Here is a 14,210-nt window from a genome sequence, read left to right as displayed (position 1 = left end):
GTTTATTATTCTTAAACCAGCAAAAAAAAAGAGAGACGGACCCTATTGAATAATATTAACATTTATTCAGCTGCATATCTGTGATCTTCTTTTATATTTAAAAAGCGCTATTTTCATCGATTTACTTGAAAAATATGCTCTTTGAAGAGACTGTGTTGGTGTGGGATGACCATGGCTGTACTGTATACAGGGTGAGTGTCTCTGCGGATGTTTTTCTCAAAGCAGCTCTCCAACCACATCCCCTGCCGAGGATGTGGTTGGAGAGCTGTTGCCTAGTGTTCATAGTTGTTTGACCTTTCACTTTCTTCATACTCAATAAAGTCTAGGCTGAATGTAAGTACTTCAGCTGAAGGAAGCCACTAAATGGAAAACTCTGTGATGAATGGATAAATTAAAGTTTAAGTATTTAGCCCCATAGTTGCTTGGTTTCTTTTGTAACCAGATGTCCCTCTGTTGTTCTCTCTTCAATAACCTTGAACAATGTGTACATCAGCGACGTGCAGTCAGGGGAGGCAGGGGAGGCAGAGCCTCACCTGTCATACTCCAATCATGTAACGGAAAAACAACTAAAGAAAAACTAAATAGTAATAATAATAAATTGTGTGGCCATGGCCACCCCCAGCTGAATCGTGGCCACCCTATTGGCAACCCCAAACACCCTCACCACGGGGGCCCAAACAATTTTAGAACATTAAGAAAAAAAATGTTAAGTAACCTTTCATCCTTCATCAATAATTAACATTAATATAACGTTATATTGATAATGTACTCACTAAACTTACAATTCATTTAACTTATTTTCTTCCAAAAGTTAATTATCCAAAGCCTCTGTACACCCCCCTCTATTTACATGTAATGGTTTGGTCCCGCCTCCGCCTCCTAACGGCACTTTCTAGCAGAGAGTGAGAGCATGTGAGCAGGGATGCAAGTACTTACGTGTGTGCCATTGCGACAGACAAGACTAGTCTATTCTGAGAGATAGATGTATCCTACTGTATGGGCTGATTGTGCGTTAATCTGTTGGTAATGCCTTGGGGTTCCAGTGGGAGGGATCACTGCGCTCTTCCTCACTCGATTCAGAAGAGCGAAGGCGGAAGCTGCGTGATTGTATGTCTTCACTTCTCTCACTCACTATTTCCCTTTTTAAGGTAATTACAGTATACAAAGCACTATACATCTATCAACCCATGTTATATATGTCATCTGTATTACATCACCGTGGTTCGTTGGGAGAGGAAAGTGTGTATTTTGCACATTGTTGTATTGTTTGAAGGTTCTTGCTAACTCTGGCTAACTTTGTGTTCATTGAAGCTAACTGCTGTATACCTTGTGGTGCCGCTGAATCTGACCGTTTGTCATGTTATTAGCAGCTAAGCTAGGCACTGTTGCATTCACATGTCCATACATATGTTGTTTACCACTGTTAAAGAGCTAAAGATAAAGGAGAATTTAGTCATAATTATTGGTCCTGAAATTTGAGTGTATTCATTGTAAATGTACAAGCTTCCTTTTTTAAAGATGGCTCGATTCAGACGAGTGAAGGCGGAGCAGTGTGATTGTATGTCTTCACTTCTCTCACTATTTCCCTTTTTAAGGGTACAACACCATGTCTCAATGACTCACAAAGTCAGTCTTTCAAAAAGAAAAGAAAGGAGAGAAAGAAAAGAGAGGGACTAAAGGAAGACAGTATGTCACCCAGTATTTCAAGAGAAAAGGTGAGTGTGGTGGAAATTAGTCTGTTAGCTAAGCGTAGTCCATTGTAAATAATATTTTTTATGGGTTCTTTTTTTTACGAAGCTGACATTAAGTAATGTTAATATCTATATAGAAAATGCAGAGGTTTTTAATTTCACTTTGAAGGAGGTGAGCAGCATTGTGTTGAATTACATGCCACTTAACATATCTGAAGGGAGACTGGAATACAATATATATATATATATATATATCAAAACAAAAACATCTCATTTCAATTATACATTTCAAACACAGTATTTTCCCACATATTTAAGTTATATTTATTTGGATTGATGCATTCGTGTTGAGAATGTTCCATTCAAAAATGTTATTATTAAAAAGGCATTTACACCAGAAAAGATGACTATTGAGATCTATTGTCAGGAATGTTAGTCTTATATGTATGCTCCAGAGGGCCGGACCTATAAACACATTTACTAACCAATAGCATTGTGAGGCTGAACAAAAGGACCTTTTGACTATGTAAATGTAGTCTTTTAAAAAAACAAAAACATTTACTGACTTTTTTGGATAGCTTAAAGTAATGTTGTAAGATTACAACCGGGGGCCTTCAGGGTTAAGGGCTATTGTTTATTGTTATTTACTTTAATATGTTTATTCTTAACCAATAATTGAATTTAAAAACTCTTATTTGAATGATGTGTGTGTGTCTCTGTATTCCTGATGATACACTGAGAGAATGAGCTCATAGGGCTGCTGATCACCATAAGCTAAACCAGGGATGGGCAACTGGCGGCCCGCGGGCCGCATGTGGCCACCGCCCTCACTTTGTGCGGCCCGCGAGTCAATTTACAAAAATATATTGGTTTCACAGTTGTAAACAAGCAAATCATTTGAACCAGACCCCACTTGTAATTAATAATATTCACCGCTAGAGGGCGCTCCCCCCAAATTCATGAGGCCTGCAGCCAAGTGTATATTGTCTTCTGTTTACCTCGCGGCTTTCCTCCGTTAGCGGGAAAAGAAACATGAGCGCCCAAAAAAGAAAACTGGACCTAGAAAACCGTCTCTTTCAGCCAAAATGGGAAATAGATTATCTGTTTACAGAATTCAAAGGCAAACCTATGTGTTTGGTGTGTCTTGAAACTAAATCGGCAATGAAGGACTACAATTTAAGTCGCCACTACAACAGCACCCATAAAGACAAATATGAAAAGCACACAGGAGCTGCCAGAGTCGCCATCGTTGCTGACCTAAAAGGGAAAATATGCCAGCAGCAGAACTTTTTTACCAGAACCACGACTACACAGCAATCGTCTCTCACGGCGTCTTATGCCGTTTCCCTTGAGCTTGCTAAAGCTAAGAAGCCCCTGTCTGACGGCGAAATGGTGAAGAGTTGTGCAGTCCAGATGGCTAAAGCATTCGGAGATGACAACATGGCTAAAAACTTTGAAACCGTCTCTTTGTCCCGTTGGACAGTGACACGAAGAATATTTGATATACAAAATCATGTCGAACAAAAGGTAAAACAAGTCATGCATGACTGTGCATACTTTTCCTTAGCGTTGGATGAGAGCACTGATGTGACTGATGTGAGCCAGCTTCTCATCTACACACGGGCCATTAACAGTTCCTTTGAAGTGCACGAGGAGTTATTGAAACTGGCTTCTTTGCATGGCACTACCAAAGGACAAGATATTTTCGCCGCTGTTGAAAATGTTGTAAGTGCGCACGGAGGATTTCACAAGCTCTCAGCTGTTGTTACCGATGGTGCGCCAGCAATGCAAGGAAAGCGCACTGGATTCGCCGGCCTCCTCCGCCAGAGTGGCGTTGACTGTCCAATACTGCACTGTATCATACATCAGGTGGGTAACATTATTGTTAGCTATTCTAATGGTTTTGAATGTGGGCATTCTTTGTAAAAAAAAAATCAGGCTAAATCAAATTTCGTTTTGATATTGCAGGAGGCTCTGTGTGCCAAATCAATGAACTTTAGCCATGTCATGGATTTAGTTACCAAGACTACTAATCTCATTCGAGGAGGGAACCGGTCTCTCAATCACAGGAAGTTTATAGCCTTTTTGGATGAAGTGAACGCGGCGTACGGTGATTTACAGATGCACACAGATAAGGTGGATGAGCCGTGGAAAATGCTTGGAGAGGTTTTTTGCGCTACGCGCAGAAATCCCTGTCTTCTTGGAGGACACCATCCAATGTGATACAAGTGCGTACTGCGCAAAACTCAGGAATACAGATTTTCTTCTCGACATGGCTTTCCTTACGGACATTACCTCGCATCTTAATCACCTGAATATGCGGTTACAGGGAAGATGATCGGATCTATATGCGCACATGAACGCATTTGTTACTAAACTGACTCTGTTTAAAGACGGATTTTCAGCCGACCGTCCTAATCTGGCGCACTTCCCGTCATGTGAAGAGATGCGCAAAGATGCCCCCGAATGTGAGAAAACATTACCCAAGTACAGAGCCGACATAGAAGCACTGCAGCAGCAGTTTAAGAAGCGCTTTCAAGATTTCCACACCATGCAGCCACGCATCGAGTTATTCACTAACCCCCTCTCGGCTACAATCATCGAGCAGCCCCCTGAGTTGCAGCTTGAAATGTGCGAACTACAGTCAGACCCCTTTCTAGCAAAGCGCCAGGAGAGGGGAATTTCCTTTTGGAGACTGCTACCCGAGTCCCGCTTTCCACTCCTCAGGGATTTTGCGCTCTCAGTGGCCAGCATGTTTGGCAGCACTTACATCTGCGAGAGCAACTTCTCTATGATGAAGCACATCAAGTCAAGGGAGAGAAACAGACTGACAGATGAGACACTGTTCCATCTCATGCAAATCGGATGTACAAATGTTGAGATTGACATTCAGTCTATTGTGCAGCAGCAGGAGAGGCCACAAGTATCTCATTAAGAGTATAGCTTACTGATCCAGCTGTGGGTGAAGTTCAGAAAAATGCATATGTTCTTGGTTTTATGTATGGAATGTGAGGGAAGCATAGAAACACAATACAAAGATCAATATTCGTTGTTAAACTCAGTGTTGGTGTTTGGTACAATAAACATTTATTGCCTATACATATTTAGTTATTTTCATTAAATTAGTAGCTAAAGTTGGCTATTTAAATGTTGTGGATATAGTATCCTGCCGATGGAAGTGAATGGTCACGAAGTGGCCCTCTGGTAGTGAGGACATTTTTTTTTGGCCCTCACTATCCTCAAAGTTGCCCATCCCTGAGCTAAACAGTCGGTATATTGCACTACATTTGTATAATGTAAGCTTTGTTGATACTTTGCCTGCGGGAATACAAAAAAAATAGTTAGATATACTGAATATGATTTGATCTATTCCACCACTTAATCCCAAATAATGTAGAGGTGTGTTGTAGGTGCCTTAAATAATCCCTTGTTTGTATTTTTATGTTCATATAATAGTGATTTCAATGCCACCCCAAAATTATCACTGGTTCCATCCTGGCCACCCCACTGAAAATATCCTGGCTCCACCACTGGCTACAACTACAGGTAGCGATGAGAAGTGAGGCAGGGATGAGCTCTGCCTCTCGTAAGCCCATAGTAACTTGCTGGAGCACGGGCACTAATTTAGCGTGGGCACTTATTTTGTGAGCACGCTCAAGCCAGTTACTGTGGGGTGAGGCACAGATGAGCTCTGCCTCACCTCAGAATGCGTCACCCCACAGAAACTGGCTGGAAAGCGGGCCCTAAGCGCATTCCTGTTACCATCTCACTGTAGGTCACCAATGTAATGTTTGTAGATCCCTTTATTAAATGTATCCTCGCCATGCATAGTCTCTAAATAACTTATTTAACGTATATATGATATTTGCTCGCTGGTCTCATCATATAACGGCAATGAAAAAAGCAGCAGGAGAGGCAGCCATAACCTCTGCCGCACTGAAGGGGTCGCACGTGAGCCCACAGGTTCTTGTTGCTACTGTTATTCTACGCAGAGACGGTAAACACAAACAACAAACTAGACTTTTCAAACTACAGGAAGATAAGGAGGACTTTTACCCAAAACAAATAGAGATTGTTGTCCAGAAGGAAAGCATGGACTTAATCTTCAAGTCAAGGTAAGACCACAATTGTAATGAAAATGGGATCTTACTAAGAAAGAACAATCCAATATTTGTATTTTGGGTATCGTGTTGTTGAACGGTCTGTTTAAAATGAATCGAAGCATCAGACTAAAAAAGCTTTTGAAAATAACCGAATATTTTGATTAAGGTCAAAATATAATATTTGTAAATCGGACTCTGAAAGAGTCAGTGCCTCACCAGCCATGAAGCTCACCGCACGTCACTGGTGTAAATATATACTCAGGCTTATATTTAAAACTGCAGCTACTTTGCACACTTCCTGTTTATATGTGTATTTTAAAGTGTTTCCTCAAGCTTGTGCTCACTGCATTTAAGTTTGTATTTAAAATGGCAGCTACTTTGCACACTTCATAATGTGTATGCTGTTTTCAGTAGTGGGTTTGTTATTATAGTGTTTTCTAAATAATTATCTATATTTCGACGTTGTGTATTTTTTACATTGTATAAAATATGTGCTTTTATTGTTAATGTGTAAATAAATGTACTTTATTTTTGGATTTTTCTGTCACGTCTCCCATAACAGTCCTATTTTTATTTGTATTTAGTTTACTATGTATTCTTCTTTCTGTGGATCTGTATGCACCACAGATACCAAAGCAAACTCTTTGTGTTAACCTACTTTGTAATAAAACCAATTCTGATTCTGGTTCTACGGAGCCCCTAAAGAGGCTTGAACAGAAACACGAGAAAGTTTACAGTGCATACATTATCTGAGATATATTTCGAACTCGGACTTCATTTTAGGGATATTTCAGCCAGGGGTTTAGAGCTATTTGTTTAAGCACCGGATCGGCAAAACAGGAGAGTGTGTGCACCAGTCTGCTTTGATCTATGAATTCATGTCCGTGAATCTCAGGCTATCTACAGCCCACAGCTGTTTTATAGAAGGAAAACCTCCTTCACACTTCATGAAATATCTGCAGCACCAGGACTCCAGGAGGCAGCTGGATGTATAACTCAGAATCCTACGGAAGTGCAGCGCAGTGCTTTCTACGCACCGCCTTCACTGTGATATGGCAGTTTTGACCGGATAAATGCTTTTGTCTATGAAAAGTAACTTGCACACATCGGGCCAATGGTTATATGTGGATGTTCACTTAATGCAAGGGGAACATATGACATGGAAATACATTTGTTTAATCTTAACCTCCACGTATAGTGTTTATAAGTGTTGTCGGAGTGCACCGGAACGAACAACAGTAGGCCTACATCACAATATGTTCTGAGAACACACAACCATGCAGTGGCAGCTGGTGGAAAATATTTTTGGTGGGGCTATGGAAATGGTGACAAAACCATACTAGGGCATTTAAAATAAGGAGACTAAATACGAACATTGTGTGTGTGTGTGTGTGTGTGTGTGTGTGTGTGTGTGTGTGTGTGTGTGTGTGTGTGTGTGTGTGTGTGTGTGTGTGTGTGTGATTTCAGCCCCACTTTGTGGTTATTTGTTAATACAGAAATCCTATTTTGAATGTACTGCAAGGAGGCTGGTGACTTCAGATCTGTAATACGTCATTTGTTGTCCCTCAGAAACTGTAAAACTCAAGTTTGAGTTCCTTTTTTATCTTTTTTTTGAAGTGAGATATGAACAGACAGATAGAGACTAAGGTTCAGATTGAACTGGAAACACGTGTTTGTTGAGGCAGTGTGAGTTTCAGAGTAGAGACAGGTATTATTACAAAGTGTTCAATCACTGTCTCCACTGCAGGATGTGAAATGAGGACACCTGGTGGACAGGTGCAGAACGACAGCAACAGAGAAGCATCAGCAGGAACATCTACAGATCTGAAATAAATGATAAGTCCTTCATAAATGTAATGAGATGTTTAAATTGTTTTTTACTTGTATATCCAGTGAGAAGTTAAGTTCATTTTGAGGAATCCTGTGATGTTTTGTCCTGATTGAATAAAATAAATGTACATATGTTGTAGCTGCTGCTCTCATTGGTTCTGCATGGTCTGCTGGATTACTAAAAACAAACCATTACAGGCTGCGTGTGAAAGAACAGAGACTTCACAGCATGTTTTGAAAGGGAAGTTCCGTTGGTGTTTGTGTGTTGGTTGTTGACGGCAGTTTGTGCCCCCCGTGGTAAATGATTGCCCCCCCATTCGATTTGTTCTAGAGCCTGATACATGAATGTAGTGGAGTACAAGTATAAAAATACTCACATTTCGTACTTAAGTACAGAACTTGAGTATATGTTCTAAGTTACATTACACCACTCTGTATATTTAAAATATTTATTTGTAAATTTAAAAACAACATGGCTTTCAAACATCTCACAATAACCACCGGCCGAGAGCAACTCCGATAGGAAAGATTACAGTAAATGATAGATTTTAAATAAAATTACAAATGCTGTGGATAGACCTCACAGCTGCAGTGTTACACAAACATACATATGGACCAAAGGACAGGAGGTGCAGGATGTGTTAAACATGTGTCAGAATGCAGCAGAGATTCCAGCCTATAAATAAATCACATTAGAAAGACTTTTGATTGGTACAGATTCTCTTAGAAATCACATTTGGTCATTTTAGTTTATCTCTCAACGAAAGAGAGATAATATGTTCAGTATACCTGAAGTAAAGTGTCAGAGCGCTGCAGGTCTAAAGAGTCAGTTTTGTGCAGGAGTGTGAAAATGTCTTTAGATGAGCATTAAAGTAACATATAGTGTCAAACAGTTTCTGTTGGTCCACCTGCTGAACTGTTACCTGTCCCTGAGTCTGAACCTTCTTCACTGGCTGCTTGTCGTCTGAAGTTAAGAATCACACAGCCAATCAGAGCAAGTAGAACAACCAGTGCTAACGCTGAGTAGAGGCCAATCCTTCCCCGTCTTCCTGTGTTGGGAGTCTCAGTTTTGTTTCTTCCTGTGTTGGGAGTCTCAGGTTTGTTTCTTCCTGTGTTGGGAGTCTCAGGTTTGTTTCTTCCTGTGTTGGGAGTCTCAGTTTTGTTTCTTCCTGTGTTGGGAGTCTCAGGTTTGTTTCTTCCTGTGTTGGGAGTCTCAGGTTTGTTCCGATGTGTCGCTGCTGTAAAAACACCAAACAAAACTGTGTCAAAGACATTTCCTGATAATGAAAATTCTCATGTTCTCGGACTGTTAGGGTTGAGTGAAGCAAGCAGGACCCAAATGCAGATAACACTAATAATGCCTTTATTTCAAGGATAATAATATCATTTGGACAAACAGAACACTCACCGGTGAACTCAGTCACCAACAAAAGACAAACCAACACTGAACACAGGAAGAGACAAGACTAAATACAGGGAGGGGTAATCACAAGACGAGAAACAGCCGGGCAGGGGAGGAGAAACACAAGGGCCACAGGTGAACACAATCAGACAACTAGACACACCAGGGACACTAACGACAGGAAGGACAGAACAGAGAGAGGGACCAGACAATATACCCACTGGACTCATCCTGCAAACTGTGGGTCTGTTCTGGAGCTGAAGGTCCACTCCAGGGTGATGTTCTGGTTCTCCTCTGCCTGATAGGAAGCCTGAGTCACATTCACTACAAATGTTCCTGTGGAGGAGACACAGAGGGACTCTTTAAACTGCAGCTATGTTCCTGTGGAGGAGACACAGAGGGACTCTTTAAACTGCAGCTATGTTCCTGTGGAGGAGAGACAGAGGGACTCTTTAAACTGCAGCTATGTTCCTGTGGAGGAGACACAGAGGGACTCTTTAAACTGCAGCTATGTTCCTGTGGAGGAGACACAGAGGGACTATTTAAACTGCAGCTATGTTCCTGTGGAGGAGAGACAGAGGGACTCTTTAAACTGCAGCTATGTTCCTGTGGAGGAGACACAGAGGGACTCTTTAAACTGCAGCTATGTTCCTGTGGAGGAGACACAGAGGGACTCTTTAAACTGCAGCTATGTTCCTGTGGAGGAGACACAGAGGGACTCTTTAAACTGCAGCTATGTTCATGTGGAGGAGACACAGAGGGACTCTTTAAACTGCAGCTATGTTCCTGTGGAGGAGACACAGAGGGACTCTTTAAACTGCAGCTATGTTCCTGTGGAGGAGAGACAGAGGGACTCTTTAAACTGCAGCCATGTTCCTGTGGAGGAGACACAGAGGGACTCTTTAAACTGCAGCTATGTTCCTGTGGAGGAGACACAGAGGGACTCTTTAAACTGCAGCTATGTTGTGGTTCTTTACTGAAGCTCTCTTCAGGACTAACGCTTTATTCAGTAACATTGTGCTCTCATTTATAGCAAAGCTGCAGGCTGGGAAACAAAGGTATAAGAATATTAGGGCCATGCTGTGTTACATTATATACTAAACATTTACCTTTCTTCACAAAATGCTAAATACAATAAAAGTGTCACTCCCCTGTGTTTGTTTTGTTTTGTTCGTTGCTGGCTCAAAGATGCTGATTTATAAAAAAAGAGAAACAAAACGTGTTTAATCTTAGGAACTAACCAGAGACACAGGGGGTGAGGAAGAGGAGCAGCAGGATGAGGAAGATCATCTTCTCCCTGTGAGAGGACACACACACACACACACACACACACACACACACACACACACACACACACACACACACACACACAGGTCACTATTAGAAAATGACAGTCTGTCTTTACCACAGCATTTATTAAAGAGCAACCAGAGGACAGTAATCGTCTGACACTAGGTGGCGCCAGATATTAACATTATAATTCCTTTGAACTGAATCTGGACTCACACCACTGTCGATTTACTGAAGCCAGCGAGCTGCGAGACTGATCATGGTTGTGTGTTTACAGAACATATTGTGATGTAGGCCTACTGTTGTTCGTTCCGGGGCACTCCGACATTATAAAAACTATACGTAGATTAAACAAATGTATTTTCCATGTCATATATTCCCCTTGCATTAAGTGAACATCCACATATACCCATTGGTCCGATGTGTGCAAGTTACTTTTCATAGACAAAAGCATTTATCCGGTCAAAACTGCTATATCACGTGCGTAGAAGGAACTGCGCTGCACTTCTGTAGGATTCTGAGTTATACATCCAGCTGCCTCCTGGAGTCCTGGTGCTGCAGAGATTTCATGAAGTGTGAAGGAGGGTTTCCTTCTATAAAACAGCTGTGGGCTGCAGATAGCCTGAGATTCACGGACATGAATTCATAGATCAAAGCAGACTGGTGCACACACTCTCCTGTTTTGACGATCCGGTGCTGAAACAAATAGCTCTAAACGCCTGGCTGAAATATCCCTAAAATGAAGTCCGAGTTTGAAATATATCTCAGATAATGTATGCACTGTAACTTTCGTCGTGTTTCTGTTCAAGCCTCTTTAGGGGCTCCGTAGAATCAGAATGGGTTTTATTACAAAGTAGGTAAACACAAAGAGTTTGCTTTGGTATCTGTGGTGCATACAGATCCACAGAAAGAAGAATACATAGTAAACTAAATACAACTAAAAATAGGACTGTTATGGGAGACGTGACAGAAAAATCCAAAAATAAAGTACATTTATATACACATTAACAATAAAAGCATATATTTGATACAATGTAAAAAAATACACAACGTCGAAATATAGATAATTATTTAGAAAACACTATAATAACAAACCCACAACTGAAAACAGCAAGTACACATTATGAAGTGTGCAAAGAAGCTGCGATTTTAAATACAAACTTAAATGCAGTGAGCACAAGCCTGAGGAAACACTTTAAAATACACAGATACAATATAAACAGCAAGTGTGCAAAGTAGCTGCAGTTTTAAATGTAAGCCTGAGTATATATGTACACATTGTTCAGGGTTATTGAAGAGAGAACAACAGAGGGACATCTGGTTACAAAAGAAACTTAGCAACTATATGGCTAACTATTTAAACTTTAATTTATCCATTCATTACCTTGGATGTCTTCAGTCACAGAGTTTTCCATTTAGTGGCTTCCTTCAGCTGAAGCAGTGCTGACATGCAGCCTAGACTTTGAGTGTGAAGAAAGTTAACACTAGGCAACACCTCTCTAACCACATCCTCTGCAGGGGCTGTGATTGGAGGTTTCGAGAAAAACATCGACATAGACACTCACCATACAGCCATGGTCATCCCACACCAACACAGTCTCTTCAAAGAGCATATTTTTCAAGTAAATCGATGAAAATAGCGCTTTTTCAAAATAAAAGAAGATCACAGATATGCAGCTGAATAAATGTTAATATTATTCAATAGGGTCCGTCTCCCTTTTTTTGCTGGTTTAAGAATAATAAACCAGTATAATAGCCCCCTAAGTAGGCCTAGTATATTAGCATTTCACACAGGGGAGGGGAAAGTCAGTTAAGACTTTAAATGCAATCAGGACTCCATATGACTTCTCACAGAGTGTAACATAGACACTGACCTGACCGGTCCTTCATCAGGAAGAAGTAGAAACTGAGCTCTGTGGTTATTTTCACAGTGGATTCAATGAGTATGAAGCTGCAGTGGAAGAAGTGTTCATACTTAAAGTAAAAGTACCAATACATTATTGTCAAAATACTTAATTACAAGTTAAAGTCCTGCATTCAAAGTCTAACTTGTGTAAAAGTATTATCAGCTAAATGTACCTAAAGTATTACAAGTAAAAGTAATCGTCTATCAAGTAGCATTTTATAATTTCTCATTTTTTAAATTGATGTTTTCAAATGTTTTCATATTCCTCACATTTTCCTCGGCACTTACGGCTGTAAAATGTGATATTATGTTCCTGCTTTAGTTGTTTTAAGTCCATCAAACAATGAACCATGTATCCTTAAAAGTAACCTTAATGAGTTTCTCAGAAAAACTGTGTTCAGATTTGATCCAAGAGGCTTTTTAAAGACTGTATTTAAGGTTAAGATGGAGACGTTGCTCAACACATAAAATAAATCTCCCTCTTAGCCAGAAACAACTGCAGAGGAATCTCGCTTTCCGTCTTCATGTCTTGAAACTGAGCCAAGAAACGTCTCTTTGTTCACTGAAGGGAGGGCATGTTATCATCCTCCCTTATATTTTGGTTAGAGTATATTCGTTGGTATTGAATTAGGCTCCCTTTTTAGAGTCCTCCCTTTGTTCGGTTGCTCACTTTAACCTGCGCCCTGGTGGCCTTTTTGTTTGTTCCAGGCCGCTTGCCTGACATTTGGTTAACCTTTTAATAAACTCTCTATAATATTTACCAATTCCAACTGTATGTTGCTTTCCTCATCTCCTAGTGGGGACGTAACAGTCACACACTTCTCACTGTCTCCTCACAGGAACTACAGGACTGAGCACAAACTGTTAAACCTCATGTTTGAGGTCATTCTTTTTAAATGGTATATTGTCATCTCAGTAGTGCAGCTACTAACCAGAGTAAATATAGGTGACATACGTCCAGTGTTTATTATGGAGGACAATGGGGAGATATCTGCAGGACAGTTCCAGCAGTACCAATGTTTAACTTCTCTCAGTAAATGAGTAGTTGCATTATTTTATTCTAAAATGAAGCGACTGTTAAAATGTCCTCAGATGGTGATAACAGGTTTCTGACAAGATTCAAGTGTTTGAAAGCTCCTCGTTTCACTTGGGGATGGCAAACAGTCATTTCCTCTAATTTCACAAACTCAAAGGCTTTCTCACAAAAGAGTGTGCAATTTTATTTTCGCAATTCCCCTTCATATCTGATGGTTGGTGTAAAGAAGAACAGTCTTATGGTTAACCACAAAATAACAGAAGCAGTTTTTTGACACTTCATAATTTTTGTGGTTTCACAAGTTACATTTGTGATTAACTTTTGAAACTGTATACAGATCCTTCACGGTGTGACTCACTGCAGGAAACAGAAGAAGATCTTCATCAGCACAGAAAGTGGATTCACTAAATCAAGTGGAGTGCTTTAATAGTGCTATGTTCATCTGAGTTATCTCATTAATAAATGTATTTGTTGACTTTGAAACCGTAGCCTTTCATTCTTGGACATAGCAGTGATAAAATAAACGAGGGTCTCACAGTCCACTAGTCAGACAGAAAGCAGCAGGTTTTTAATAAGGGACTCCAGCAGACAGACAGCTCTGAGGCCAGTGAGATAGGAACATCTAACAGTCACATCAGTAAATGAGACTCCATCCATCCCCCATGTAACATCTGTAAAGTGTTATATCTATATTTATTTATTTCAGTCACTGTGAGTTTCATCATTTGGCTGTCAGGTCATTGATCCTTCTTCTTCTTCTTTAACTATACGTGTTGAATGTTATTTAAACCACTGGTTTACAGGGTGTGTCTGAGGACTTTCTCTCCTCCCCTACAGACTACAGCCTGAACTACACCTACTATACTGCAAAGTGAATGCTTCACACCAGGACAGGATGTTTACATACTCAGACAACAGAAGACAGCAGGAACATCCCCTTCTCTGATTCTGC

General features: G+C 40.5%; 2 long non-coding RNA genes across 2 annotated transcripts; one reads left to right on the top strand and one right to left on the bottom strand.

Annotated features, from left to right (window-relative positions):
- The first annotated feature begins 1,086 nt into the window (after window positions 1-1,086).
- On the top strand, window positions 1,087-7,756 carry LOC307031234. Its single transcript, XR_013805889.1, has 2 exons — window positions 1,087-1,715; window positions 7,542-7,756. It is a non-coding gene; the product is annotated as an uncharacterized lncRNA (long non-coding RNA).
- A 303-nt stretch (window positions 7,757-8,059) lies between these two features.
- Window positions 8,060-9,226, bottom strand: LOC307031232. The gene is made up of 2 exons (XR_013805887.1): window positions 9,033-9,226; window positions 8,060-8,862 (listed from the first exon to the last, which is right to left on the bottom strand). It is a non-coding gene; the product is annotated as an uncharacterized lncRNA (long non-coding RNA).
- Window positions 9,227-14,210: the final 4,984 nt, after the last annotated feature.

Source organism: Notothenia rossii (genome assembly GCF_949606895.1).
Source record: "Notothenia rossii genome assembly, chromosome: 3".
NCBI lineage: Eukaryota > Metazoa > Chordata > Actinopteri > Perciformes > Nototheniidae > Notothenia > Notothenia rossii.
The sequence above is the reverse complement of the archived record's forward strand: the minus strand, read 5'-3'. Positions and strand labels throughout refer to the sequence as shown.